The 14,293-nt window shown below is 40.4% G+C and overlaps 1 protein-coding gene across 4 annotated transcripts in view; it reads right to left on the minus strand.

The window, feature by feature from the left end:
• The window catches only part of ptprea (protein tyrosine phosphatase receptor type Ea), a 320,826-nt gene that overhangs the window by 305,915 nt on the left and 618 nt on the right, over positions 1–14,293 (minus strand). The gene's annotated exons all lie outside the window — the stretch shown is intronic.

The raw sequence follows: 14,293 nt of genomic DNA on the forward strand, positions 1-14,293 counted from the left end.
AGCTGAGGAGACCAACTGCTGTAGTTCATCTCATCTCATCTCATTATCTCTAGCCGCTTTATCCTTCTACAGGGTCGCAGGCAAGCTGGAGCCTATCCCAGCTGACTACGGGCGAAAGGCGGGGTACACCCTGGACAAGTCACTGCTGTAGTTTTGAAAGAGAAATGTTGTCCCATTCTTGCCTGATATACAATTTCAGTTGCTCAACAGTTCAGGGTCTCCTTTGTCATATTTTGCACTTCATAATGTGCCAAATGTTTTAAATGGGAGACAGGTCTGGACTGCAGGCAGGCCAGTTTTGCATCTGGACTCTTTTACTGTGGAGCCATGCAATTTTAATATGCGCAGAAAGCGCTTTGGCATTGTCTTGCTGAAAGAAGGAAGGCCTTCCCTGAAAAAGATTTTGTCTGGATGGCAGCATATTGCTCTGAAATGTGTTTATATCATTCAGCATTAATGATGCCTCCCAGATGTACAAGCTGTCCATGTCATGTGCACTAATGCCCCCTCATACCATCACAGATGCTAGCTTTTGAACTGTGCACCTATAACAAGCCAGATGGTCCCTCTCCTTTTTAGCCTGGAGGACGTGGGGTCCATGATTTCTCAAAAGAATTTCTATTTTTGATTCGTCAGACCTTGGGACAATTTTTTACTTCGCCTCAGTCCATCATAAAAGAGCTCAGGCCCAGAGAAGGTGGCGGTATTTTTGGATATTGTCTATATCTAGTTTTAACTTGCATTTGTGGATGCAGTAATGAACTGTTTTTCCAGAAGATGGTTTTTTGAAGTGTTCCTGAGCCCATACAGTGATTTCCACTACAGACACATATCTGCTTTTAATGCAGTGTCTCCTGAGGGCCTGAAGATCACAGGCACCCAGCCTTGTCTCTTGCATACAGAGATTTCTCCAGATTCTCTGAATCTTTTAATGATATTCTGTACCATAGATGATGTGAGCCCCAAATTCTTTGCAATTTTACATTGAGGAATGTTATTCTTAAATTGTTGCATTGTTTGCCCTCGCAGTCTTTCACAGAGCGGTGAAACCCTCCCCATCTTTACTTCTGAGAGACTCCGCCTCTCTGGGATGCTCTTTTTATACATAGTCGTGTTACTGACCTGTTGCCAATTAACCAAATTATTATTATTATTATTTTTAGCATTACACAACTTTTACAGTCTTTTGTTGTCCCTGTCCCAACTTTTCTGAAACGTGTTGCTGACTTCAAATTCAAAATGAGCATATATTTTTCACAAAACAATAACATTTCTTAGTTTCAACATTTGATATGTTGTCTTTGTACTATTTTCAATGAAATATAGGGTTTCCATGATTTGCATATCTTCACATTCTGTTTTTATTTATGTTTTACACGGTGTCCCAACATTTTTGGAATTGGGGTTGTAAAGGAATCAGTTTTGAGCATAAGAGCACCTCAAACATATAGCCAGGTGCATTCAGGTTCCAGTTAGAAGTTCTTGAATAGTCAACCAGACAGCATTTCTTCAGGTTTACTTCTTTTTACCTCCATCAACTTTGTTGGAGGAGGTTATGCTTTTGCCTGTTTGTTTGTTTGTTTGTTTGTTTGTTTGTTTGTTTGTTTGTTTGTTTGTTTGTTTGTCTGTCTGTTTCCAATGTAACTCTAAAAGTAGTGAACAGATTTTGATGATATTTTGAGGAAAGCTGAGCCATGGGCCAAGGAACAATTGATTAGAGTTTGATGCAAATCCGAATATGTGGCTTGGCGGAGGTTTAAACTCTCCCGAGTGCCCTTCTAGTTCGTCTATGTTTGTGACCTAAAGTGGTGGTGGTGAGGGGGATTGGGGGAGTGTCAATTGTGGTTTCCTGATCAAGGTCAGGACATGAGCAGCTGGCCTCGCTGAGCTTTTTATACCGTACTTTCTTGTATTTTAACCTACTGAAATGACCCCTAATCTTTAGGTACAGTATTACACAATATTACACATTATTATACATACGGGCCACTTTTTCCATGGAATAAAAACATGTATTCTATTCATTTCTAGTGGGTTTATTGATGGCATGCAATACTGTTATCATATCACTTATCCTCCATGTATTACGCCACTCTCCCCAATGGAGAATGAGTGTGCAATATTGTTATAATATTGCACATTGTCAAGATAACACGACATCACACTTTGGAGCTCATGCGAAGATCCAATGACAAAACTTTTCTGCTGCGCATGTGCACAATCATTTCTTTGTCACCGGGAAAGAGGGAAGACGAGGCTAATCCAGTGCTAGGTTTAAGCACTAAATAAATAAACTGAAAACTGAAACTAAAGATGCGCTGAACACCCGAAAGGCTACCATAACTTCATTATATAGTCTTCACGCATATTTACAAGAGAAAAACAGACCAACGGACATCAAAAAACTGGAAAAGAGAGCAATAGCGGAAATATTGTCAAAGTTCTACTTGGAGGTGAGGGAAAGTGACGGAGACTTTTACAAGAGGACTTCACTCGTGGACTTCACTCAGCAAAGCCATTTTGTTTTGAACAACTGCAATGTAACAATTAACTACGACCAAAAGTAACTTTCAACTTGAACTGTCAACCTGGATATAGCTTGTGTATAAGTTGGGTTGTTGTTCAGGCTTTTTGGACTCGTACCATTTTTACTGTTAGAACTTTGACTTTGTACAGTACATTGGATTGACAGAACATTGAATTACATTCGATCAGAATCAGCATTCAGTATTGGTAAGTTACCACTTCGTTCTTAACTTTTTGTAAAATCTATAATTGTTCCATCGAATGTGTATGTATAATAATAATAATAAGAATAATGGCTGGGGGGTTTTCGTGGTATATCAGATATATTGCATTCAGCTACTCGTCTGCGACTTGTTCAATATCATGCTAGTTGAATGGAATATATCTGATATACCACTCAAAGCCAGCCAACATTATTTAAATATACAGTATATTAATATACTCTCTGTGTACACTTCAAATGTCCTGGGTAATATGTCAAAATAATACAAACATTTTTATCTGAGATATCGTTCTAGCACTGACAAGCTCTATTGTTCCTCAGGGTGGGACATTATAATGTATTTTTGCAACCCTGTTTCCTTTTCTTTTCTTTTTTGTTAAATACATGTTAAATAATAGCTTTTGCAGTGTTATTCTTCTTCATGCCACCATGGCTACGATTGCCATTTCAGATTTCAGCAAACATTTTAAGGGCCACTAGTGTTTTGCTGTTTAGGAAACCTACATACTCTGATACATAATTCGAAACATACTATTTCTTGTGCCTGTATGTAAATCATATGGTGTATCATAAGTGTGTTCAAGTATTACGATTGCTTTTTATATACAGTGGATATAAAAGTGTACACACGCTGTTAAAATGATAGATATTTCTGATGTAAAAAAAAATGAAACCACGATAAATAATTTCAAAACTTTTCCCACCTTTAATGTGACCTATAACCTCATCTCATCTCATTATCTCTAGCCGCTTTATCCTGTTCTACAGGGTCGCAGGCAAGCCGGAGCCTATCCCAGCTGACTACGGGCGAAAGGCGGGGTACACCCTGGACAAGTCGCCAGGTCATCACAGGGCTGACACATAGACACAGACAACCATTCACACTCACATTCACACCTACGGCCAATTTAGAGTCACCAGTTAACCTACCGGTAACCTGCATGTCTTTGGACTGTGGGGGAAACCGGAGCACCCGGAGGAAACCCATGCAGACACGGGGAGAATATGCAAACTCCACACAGAAAGGCCCTCGCCGGCCACGGGGCTCGAACCCGGACCTTCTTGCTGTGAGGCGACAGCGCTAACCACTACACCACCGTGCCGCCCCTGACCTATAACCTATACAATTTAATTGAAAAACAAACCTGTTTGAAGGGAAATATATATATATATATATATATATATATATATATATATATATATATATATATATATATATATAAAGTACAATAAGCTGGTTGAATAAGTGTGCACACCCTTAAACTAATACTTTGTTGAAGCACCTTTTGATTTAATTACAGCATTCAGTCTTTTTGGGTCGGAGTCTATCAGCCTGCCACATCTAGACTTGGCAATATTTGCCCACTCTTCCTTGAAAAAGCGCTCCAAATCTGTCAGATTGCGAGGGCATCGCTTGTGCACAGCCCTCTTCAGGTCCCCCCCCAGATTTTCAATTGGATTTAGGCGCCGGCTGAACCCAAAAAGACTGAATGCTGCAAATTAAATCAAAACGTGCTTCAACAAAGTATTAGTTTAAGGGTGTGCACACTTATGCAACCGGCTTATTGTATGTTTTTTATGTTTTTCCCCCCTAACAGATTTGTTTGTTTTTCAATTGAATTGTACAGGTTATAGGTCACATTAAAGTTGGGAAAAGTTTTGAAATTATTTATAGTGGTCTCATTTTTTTTTTTTTTACATCAGAAAAACCGATCATTTTAATGGGGTGTGTACACTTTTTATATCCACTGTATTGCTTATCCATGTGCACTTCCATGCAACAATATCCAAATCCTGTAGCATCGTGGTGGACTTTTCTTAGTACGACTGGATAAACTAAATACTAGACTGGTCCTCTGATACACTGTGTAATTCTGTTACTCCAGGCTTTCAAAGAAATGTCAATAATATTTCAATGAAGTCAAAGAGAAACTCAGACAATGAGGCACCAAGAGAATGGAATCATAGCATCATATAAGCATTGATTGATTTTTGTGCCAGAATATTGATCAGCCCCTTATAAAAGCTGAGAAGCTTTAGATCATTTTTCTCCACTCCCAGACATGTGCAGTCAAAATAGGGCAAAATATTTGCTGGAATGGGAAGGATGGGAAGGCTTTTTAGCAGAAGCTACTGATTCCTCTGCGTGATTTCAGATCTACCTTTTAATTTCTTCTTTGTTGCAGGCCAGGGAATGAAATTTAATAGAATTCTGTGCAAATCAGTTTCATATCCTAAACCGCCTTTTTAAACTGGTTAAATCACTCATTTACACACACACACACACACACACGAGCTTCAAAGAGAATACTAAATGCAAGAACACCTCAGAGACGACACAGCGCAGCGGAAAAGTCAACATGGGACTGGAGTCACGTGCTTCGCCCAAATTCAAGATGAACCATTTTACTGTACTATCTGAACTGGCAATTCCAGGGACTTTCACTCCACGTCCTCTGTTTTGTGCTCAGATGACTGTTTAGCACTCTATTCATTAAGGCCATGGACAGATCTGCACACTTGCCCATCCCAAAAGGAAACATTACTGGTTATAGTAAACAACCCAAAGGAGATAAACAGGATTTTGACACATGAGAAAGACATGCAAGCAAGAGGGAGTAGGCTAGAACATCATTCAGCCATGTTTTTGCTGTAAAATGGAACCAAACTAAGGAACAAATGTACAGTATGTACTCTGAATATACTGAAATTGACACCAATGGTTAATCCCAGTGTAATCCTCAGAAATACACTCTTTAATTAGTGCTGCATGAGAGAATACTTTTAGTGTGAACCTTGTGGGATTTCTACAATCTGCTCGTTTATTCAAAGTGGAAGATTCTTTAAGTGATGATGCTCTGAGGATAAAAGTTTAAGCAGCTCACTTTGTCCTGAAGGGCCCAGAGCGGTACAGTGGTGCTTGAAAGTTTGTGAACCCTTTAGAAGTTTCTATATTTCTGCATAAATATGACCTTAAACATCATCAGATTTTCACACAAGTCCTAAAAGTAGATAAAGAGAACCCAGTTAAACAAATGAGACAAAAATATTATACTTGGTCATTTATTTATTGAGGAAAATGATCCAATATTACATATCTGTGAGTGGCAAAAGTATGTGAACCTTTGCTTTCAGTATCTGGTGTGACCCCCTTGTGCAGCAATAACTGCAACTAAACATTTGCGGTAACTGTTGATCAGTCCTGCACACCGGCTTGGAGGAATTTTAGCCCGTTCCTCCGTACAGAACAGCTTCAACTCTGGGATGTTGGTGGGTTTCCTCACATGAACTGCTCACTTCAGGTCCTTCCACAACATTTCCATTGGATTAAGGTCAGGACTTTGACTTGGCCATTCCAAAACATTAACTTTATTCTTCTTTAACCATTCTTTGGTAGAACAACTTGTGTGCTTAGGGTCGTTGTCTTGCTGCATGACCCACCTTCTCTTGAGATTCAGTTCATGGACAGATGTCCTGACATTTTCCTTTAGAATTCGCTGGTATAATTCAGAATTTATTGTTCCATCAATGATGGCAAGCCGTCCTGGCCCAGATGCAACAAAACAGGCCCAAACCATGATACTACCAACACCATGTTACACAGATGGGATAAGGTTCTTATGCTGGAATGCAGTGTTTTCCTTTCTCCAAATATGACACTTCTCATTTAAACCAAAAAGTTCTATTTTCGTTTCATCCATCCACAAAACATTTTTCCAATAGCCTTCTGGCTCGTCCATGTGATCTTTAGCAAACTGCAGATGAGCAGCAATGTTCTTTTTGGACAGCAGTGGCTTTCTCTTTGCAACCCTGCCATGCACACCATTGTTGCTCAGTGTTCTCCTAATGGTGGACTCATGAACATTAACATTAGCCAATGTGAGAGAGGCCTTCAGTTGCTTAGAAGTTACCCTGGGGTCCTTTGTGACCTTGCCGACTATTACACACCTTGCTCTTGGAGTGATCTTTGTTGGTCGACCACTCCTGGGGAGGGTAACAATGGTCTTGAATTTCCTCCATTTGTAACAATCTGTCTGACTGTGGATTGATGGAGTCCAAACTCTTTAGAGATGGTTCTGTAACCTTTTCCAGCCTGATGAGCATCAACAACGCTTTTTCTGAGGTCCTCAGAAATCTCCTTTGTCCGTGCCATGATACACTTCCACAAACACGTGTTGTGAAGATCAGACTTTGATAGATCCCTGTTCTTTAAATAAAACAGGGTGCCCACTCACACCTGATTGTCATCCCATTGATTGAAAACACCTGACTCTAATTTCACCTTCAAATTAACTGCTAATCCTAGAGGTTCACATACTTTTGCCACTCACAGATATGTAATATTGGATCATTTTCCTCAATAAATAAATGACCAAGTATAATATTTTTGTCTCATTTGTTTAACTGGGTTCCCTTTATCTACTTTTAGGACTTGTGTGAAAATCTGATGATGTTTTAGGTCATATTTATGCAGAAATATAGAAACTTCTAAAGGGTTCACAAACTTTCAAGCACACAAATATACATAATGCACAATCCCGGAAAACAGTTCTGGATCATGGCTGCTTCAAATCTAACAGGTACTGGATCAGACAAAAAATAAATAGCCTACTGCATTGGAGCATCAACACTTCCTATATACCACAACACCCCAAAGTGCAGCAGTACTCAGAGTGGGGTCCTTAAAGCATAGCCAGGTGGTCTGTGATTTCATCTCATCTCATTATCTGTAGCCGCTTTATCCTGTTCTACAGGGTCGCAGGCAAGCTGGAGCCTATCCCAGCTGACTATGGGCGAAAGGCGGGGTACACCCTGGACAAGTCGCCAGCTCATCACAGGGCTGACACATAGACACAGACAACCATTCACACTCACATTCACACCTACGGTCAATTTAGAGTCACCAGTTAACCTAACCTGCATGTCTTTGGACTGTGGGGGAAACCGGAGCACCCAGAGGAAACCCACGCGGACACGGGGAGAACATGCAAACTCCACACAGAAAGGCCCTCGCCGGCCCCGGGGCTCGAACCCAGGACCTTCTTGCTGTGAGGCGACAGCGCTAACCGGTCTGTGATTTATTATTATTATTATGAGAAGGGATAGATGGACTGAGCATTCTGGTTCCTGGCCATGACTTAGACCACCAGCTCACGTCAGGGTCCCATCATCATCATCATCACCATAGCATGAGCTGGTAGAATGGCGGTGATTAAGGGCTGCCATTTAATGCCAGGCCCTTCACTGTTGGATATCAAAGATATATGCAGAGTCCAATGACCTTTTAGTAAGTTATTATTATTATTATTATTATTATTATTATTTCTACATTTCTCGGTATATAGATATTAAACTGGATTTGTCCTCAGGAGTGGGCTACAACTAATAGCCTAAGGCTACTATCACACTGTCTCGTATCTTGCCACGTAAGCAGCGTGTGGGTCAAACGCCAAGAAATGAGCCATATTTTGTCCAAAATTAAAGTCCTGTGATGTACGTACAAAGCGTATGTGTGGTGTTACTGTGGCGTAATCTGGGGTTTGTATGGGGTTCAAGGGATGTAAAAGTTATGCCGTACTGACACATATGCATGGCATATGACACGTTGCCGTGACGTGACCATTTAGTTGGCGTGGCGTTTCGTTCTTACGTGTGACGTTGCTCCTGCATACCTGCAGCATATCTGCGGCGTTCACAGGTGGGTATAAAAGGGGGCCTCACACTGCATTCGTTATCATTCATCACAGTCAAGAAAGCATCATGCCAGCAAAGAAGTCAAGACCCAAGAAGGGCAAAGGAAGAGGGAAGACATCAGCTGCATCCACTCAGCCAGCCCCGGAGCCGCCTTCATCAGACACATGTCAACTAAAGCATTCGGACAGCGTAACAGATGTTCGAGCAACGTTCCCGCTGCGTCACTGCTGCGTAGTTTTCATTTTTACGGTGTACACGCGGGTGGCATGGTGGTGTAGTGCTTAGCGCTGTCGCCTTGCAGCAAGAAGGTCCAGGTTCGAGCCCTGTGGCCAGCAAGGGCCTTTCTGTGTGGAGTTTGCATGTTCTCCCCGTGTCCGCGTGGGTTTCCTCCAGGTGCTCCGGTTTCCCCCACAGTCCAAAGACATGCAGGTTAGGTTAACTGGTGACTCTAAATTGAGCGTAGGTGTGAATGTGAGTGTGAATGGTTGTCTGTGTCTATGTGTCAGCCCTGTGATGACCTGGCGACTTGTCCAGGGTGTACCCCGCCTTTCACCCGTAGTCAGCTGGGATAGGCTCCAGCTTGCCTGCGACCCTGTAGAACAGGATAAAGCGGCTAGAGATAATGAGATGAGATGAGACGATGTACACATGAAGTATGTGTGACGCAACAAAGCTGCTACGTATGTGCTACGGATTTTTAAGTGCAGACTTAAAAATACGCCGCACCCTGGCATACAAGGAGATCGTGTTACACATCCTAGAGTATTAGCTACATAAGCTGGCAATGCTGTGACGTTCCTTTCTTACTGCCACGTATCCTGATACGTCGTACATACGCAAGGCTGAAACGCCAATGTGTGACACAAGCATAAGATCCAAAGGAAGTTAATTATTTCTTCATAAGCATCGTTTTCATTTTTCCAGAGCTTTACGCAATATTCTCACCGTTCCTAACAAAGCAGTCTTTTGGAGATGTTCTATTTTAATACTCATGCCGATCTTTTTAGTCCATTGACCTAACTTATTTGATGCTGCTCCAAGGGCTCCAGTCACAACTGGGATTATTTCCACCTTCGTCAAAGACCAAAGTTTTGCGATTTCTCTCTTCGGTTTTTGGTACTTTTCTATTTTCTCATTTTCCTTCAGTCCAACTCGGCTATCCCAGGGCACTGCTATATCAATTATTTTACAACACTTCTCCTTTTTCAGGACTATTACGATGTCTGGTCTCCTGCACTCTATTTCATGATCACACTGAATGTTAAAGTCTCAGAGCATTTTTAAATTGTCTGTTTCAACTACAGGAAGAGGAACTTGTTCATACCATTTTTCTGCCCTGTCCATCTGGAAAACACACGTTCTGCAAGCCTCTGTATCACAACGCTTGTCTATATGGGCCCTGATATAGTTTGTTCTGAGTGTTCTTGAGCGGCAAAAATAATTGCTTCTGTCTCAGGCTTTAGGTCAGATTTTGTCAGCCAATGCCACATTATTAATATTATTATTATTATCTCATCTCATCTCATCTCATCATCTCTAGCCGCTTTATCCTTCTACAGGGTCGCAGGCAAGCTGGAGCCTATCCCAGCTGACTACGGGCGAAAGGCGGGGTACACCCTGGACAAGTCGCCAGGTCATCACAGGGCTGACACATAGACACAGACAACCATTCACACTCACATTCACACCTACGCTCAATTTAGAGTCACCAGTTAACCTAACCTGCATGTCTTTGGACTGTGGGGGAAACCGGAGCACCCGGAGGAAACCCACGCGGACACGGGGAGAACATGCAAACTCCACACAGAAAGGCCCTCGCCGGCCACGGGGCTCGAACCCAGGACCTTCTTGCTGTGAGGCGACAGCGCTAACCACTACACCTCGCCCATTATTATTATTATTATTATTATTATTATTATTATTATAGCTGTGGAAATCACAACAAACTGTTAAAGTTATTACATTTATTATTGAACTCTTATAGTTATTAGCCAGCTTGGCCGCTCATTCAAATTGAATGGGTTTAGTCAAAAACTCAATAACTGGGAAAAACAAATAATAGACCTAAAAATAATGTGAACTTGGACAAAATGTGTTCTCCAAATTGAATATTCAGACATAAAAAGCTCCACGGCTTCAATAAATGTCCAAAACCTTATTTTACTTATTTTAAATACCAAATTTATTATTTGAAGATTTGGACTACGTTCTGAAGAGATTTGCATTTTTTTTATTTTATTTTATTAATTTTTTTTTTTTACAGGTAAAGAGGAGGCGGCACGGTAGTGTAGTGGTTAGCGCTGTCGCCTCACAGCAAGAAGGTCCTGGGTTCGAGCCCTGGGGCCGGCGAGGGCCTTTCTGTGCGGAGTTTGCATGTTCTCCCCGTGCCCGCGTGGGTTTCCTCTGGGTGCTCCGGTTTCCCCCACAGTCCAAAGACATGCAGGTTAGGTTAACTGGTGACTCTAAATTGACCGTGAGTGTGAATGGTTGTCTGTGTCTATGTGTCAGCCCTGTGATGACCTGGCGACTTGTCCAGGGTGTACCCCGCCTTTCGCCCGTAGTCAGCTGGGATAGGCTCCAGCTTGCCTGCGACCCTGTAGAAGGATAAAGCGGCTAGAGATAATGAGATGAGATGAGGTAAAGAGGAACCTTGCTGCAAAAAGTTTCAGAACAACTTTCAAAGTGTATTAAATCTGAATAACTTGAATGAATGACAGCCTTGTTTGTATTAAATGTAGGTGTTTTTTTGGCGTACATATACAGTACTGTGCAAAAGTTTTATGCAAATGCAAAGAAATGCTGTAGAGCAAAGACGCCTTCAGAAATAATTAAACTGAATGCTTCTACATCTAAAAAATACTATAAAGAGCAGTAAACGGTAATAAGTGAAACAAAGTCAATATTTGGTGTGAGACGACCCTTTGCTTTTAAAAATAAATAAATAAATAAATAAATAAATAGTAGAGCGGTGGCTACAATTATCGACACCTTAATGATCTTATGGCCGTTGCAAAAGTAGAAAAGACTTTCAATACGTAAATTGTGCATGAATAATTACTCAAACTTCCACTGGGAAAAAATGAGTTGATTCCCGATTACTTAGCAAATCAGATCATGTGACACCATTCCACAATTATCGACACCTTTGTCCATAGTTATCGACACCGTTCCACAATTAGACACCCAGATGATTATTTATTTTTTTTAAATAATAATAATAATAATAATAATAATAATTGGTGTGTGGTATTAAGTTAATAAAACAGTTTTTATTTAAAATTGGTTTTATATAGACTTATATTTAGTACAAAATATATTTTATATAAATATATCAATGTTGGTGCTTACGTAAATGAGGAAGTAATTCTAATGTTTGTAAACAATGAACTGATCATGTTTAACCTGCGTCAGAAAATCTTTTTGTTCCACTTTCTACCCGCTTTCTAAGTATTTTTGTAGATCACATTTCGTTAATCATTCATTGTTTGTATTAATTTCTAGTTTTGTAATTTACCAATAAACGCCAACAGGCAACTGACACTGTAACCACATGAAGAGCCGGGTTAAAGGATGATTTTTTTAAACTGAGATTTTAAATTTACATCTAAAAATATAAACTCTCTACTGTGATATTGTAATATGTGGTAGATATTTACAACAACCTGCACAAAAAAACTGAATGGGATAGAAAAATCTGAATATTTCAAGCATGTAATTTTTTATATGCTAGGAATTTAATTCTGATCTAATTCTATTTATTGCACTCGGATTCCAAATACTCTATAAACATCCCATTCTGGTATGAATCAGAAAAAAAATGATTATAAATCACAACACTTTTAATTTTTTAAAGTACTTTATCTACTCCAACAACGTTACACAAAGATCGATCCATAACATTTGTAAGGCCGAATCCCATTTCACCCCTTGGACCAACCCCTTAGCCCTTCCCCTCCATTTTGCGCGTTCACGTGAAGGGGTAGGAGCATCCCAATCCCAGTTAACGCGGAGGGGTAGGGGAAGGCGTAGGGCTTCTGTACCCCTCCAAACGGAGATTTTCCTGGAGCAGACTCCGAACGAAGGGGTTTGAGTGACTTCCCACAATGCCATGCGGATTTCAGCGAGATTTCATGCGTATTTCAGAAAGATGGCGGTTCCCGCGGCGAAAGATTGTCATAAATGTATTTTCTCCATTATTTACGTGTTTTAAGTTGTTATCCAGAGGAAACACGCCGCTTGATTCGCTTTCGAGCTGAGAATGAGCAGCGATTTCTGAAATCCAAGCTGCTGCTAAAAAGCTTTGGGAGTGAGTATTGTTTTCGGTTGCTTTACTGCGTACGTTTTGTTCTGTTATTCTCGCTTTTATTGTTTACATGAGTGTTCTGACACCTCATTCTGTCGGATGTGGTGCACGAAGCGCCAAAGATCTCCCATTCAGTGGTGTTAGTTAACAAATCACACCCTGCCAGCAGAGATTTCTGCCTCTGGCTCTGACTGTAGCGGCTGGTCGCAGCCAATGACGCGTCGCGTTTTGCTAACGTAAACGCTGACGGAGGTACGCGATGACGTATGCGATCGTTGAAGGGCTATCCCAATACGTAAGGGTTGAATTTCAAGCCCTATCCCTTGTAGCTCAGTTTCAAGGGGAAGGGCCAAGGGGAAGGCGGAGGGGAAGGCGGAGGGGTAGGGGTAGAAATTAGAATTGGGATTGGGCCTAAATGTCCCTTAATTCCACAGGGTGTCGATAATGGTGGACACCGGTGAAAGTGATCACTATTATCGACACCTCACGCACGTGACTTCTCAAACACGCGTTTAGATCCAAAATGACGGCTGTCAAATGAAAGAGTAAGAAACAAAGTAGATTTCGACGAGGAGATCATGAAACATCGGTGAATTTGATCAGTAAAAACATGTCCATGATCTTTCCATCATGCTTACCTGTGATGGTGACATCAGGGTTTTCCTCAAATTGCTGATCGTGCTAAAAATAATTCCATCTCAGGTAACGAGCTGTATCATCAGATGACAAGGTCAAAGGGCGAGGCGGGTCTTCCGGTTGATTAATTAACCAATAATAACTGTTGTAACTGAAACTCACCTTTGTAAAATTGTTTTTTATTGGTAAATCTGAAAACGTGTCGATAATTATGGACTGTCGATAATTGTAGCTGCCACTCTAGTCTCAGGTCCAGTGAGTGCAGTTTTATGCGGAAATGATCTGTAGGTTTTACTGAGCATCTTTCAGAACCAGCAACAGTTCTTCTGGACACTTTGACTGTCACACTCGCTTCTTCATTTTGCACCAAAACCCAGCAGCCTTCATTATGTTTTTTTGTCTCGTATGTGTCTCTTTCGGAGGTAATATCCTGCTTTATTTACTGACATACAAACTTTTTTTTTTTTGTAACATTTTTTTTGTGCTGGAAAACTAAAACGTTTTTACTGACTTAATAATGTACTAGCAGAAGTCGTAAAATATAAAATAAATATCTAGAACAGTGTGTCGTCAAAAAAAAGAAAAAGTGTCTAAGACTTTTGTATAGTACTGTACATGAATATTGAATAATATATAAAAATATAATGTATTTATAGATTAGTGGTCAACCTGAACCACATTTATAACATTTGACTCTTCTACAACTCTTCTTTCCTTCAGCAAAATCCATGTGATTATGTGAAACTTTTTTCAGCAATATTTAATTTTGTGCTAGAAGAACTAATGTTTGGAATCTAAAATGAATTTTTGTAGTGACTTGATAATGCAGAAGTTATAAAATAAAAATCTGTAACATGGTTTATACTGAAAGTAAATAATAATAATAATAATAATAATAATAATAATACTAA

This window comes from Neoarius graeffei, chromosome 14 (genome assembly GCF_027579695.1).
Source record: "Neoarius graeffei isolate fNeoGra1 chromosome 14, fNeoGra1.pri, whole genome shotgun sequence".
Taxonomy (NCBI): domain Eukaryota; kingdom Metazoa; phylum Chordata; class Actinopteri; order Siluriformes; family Ariidae; genus Neoarius; species Neoarius graeffei.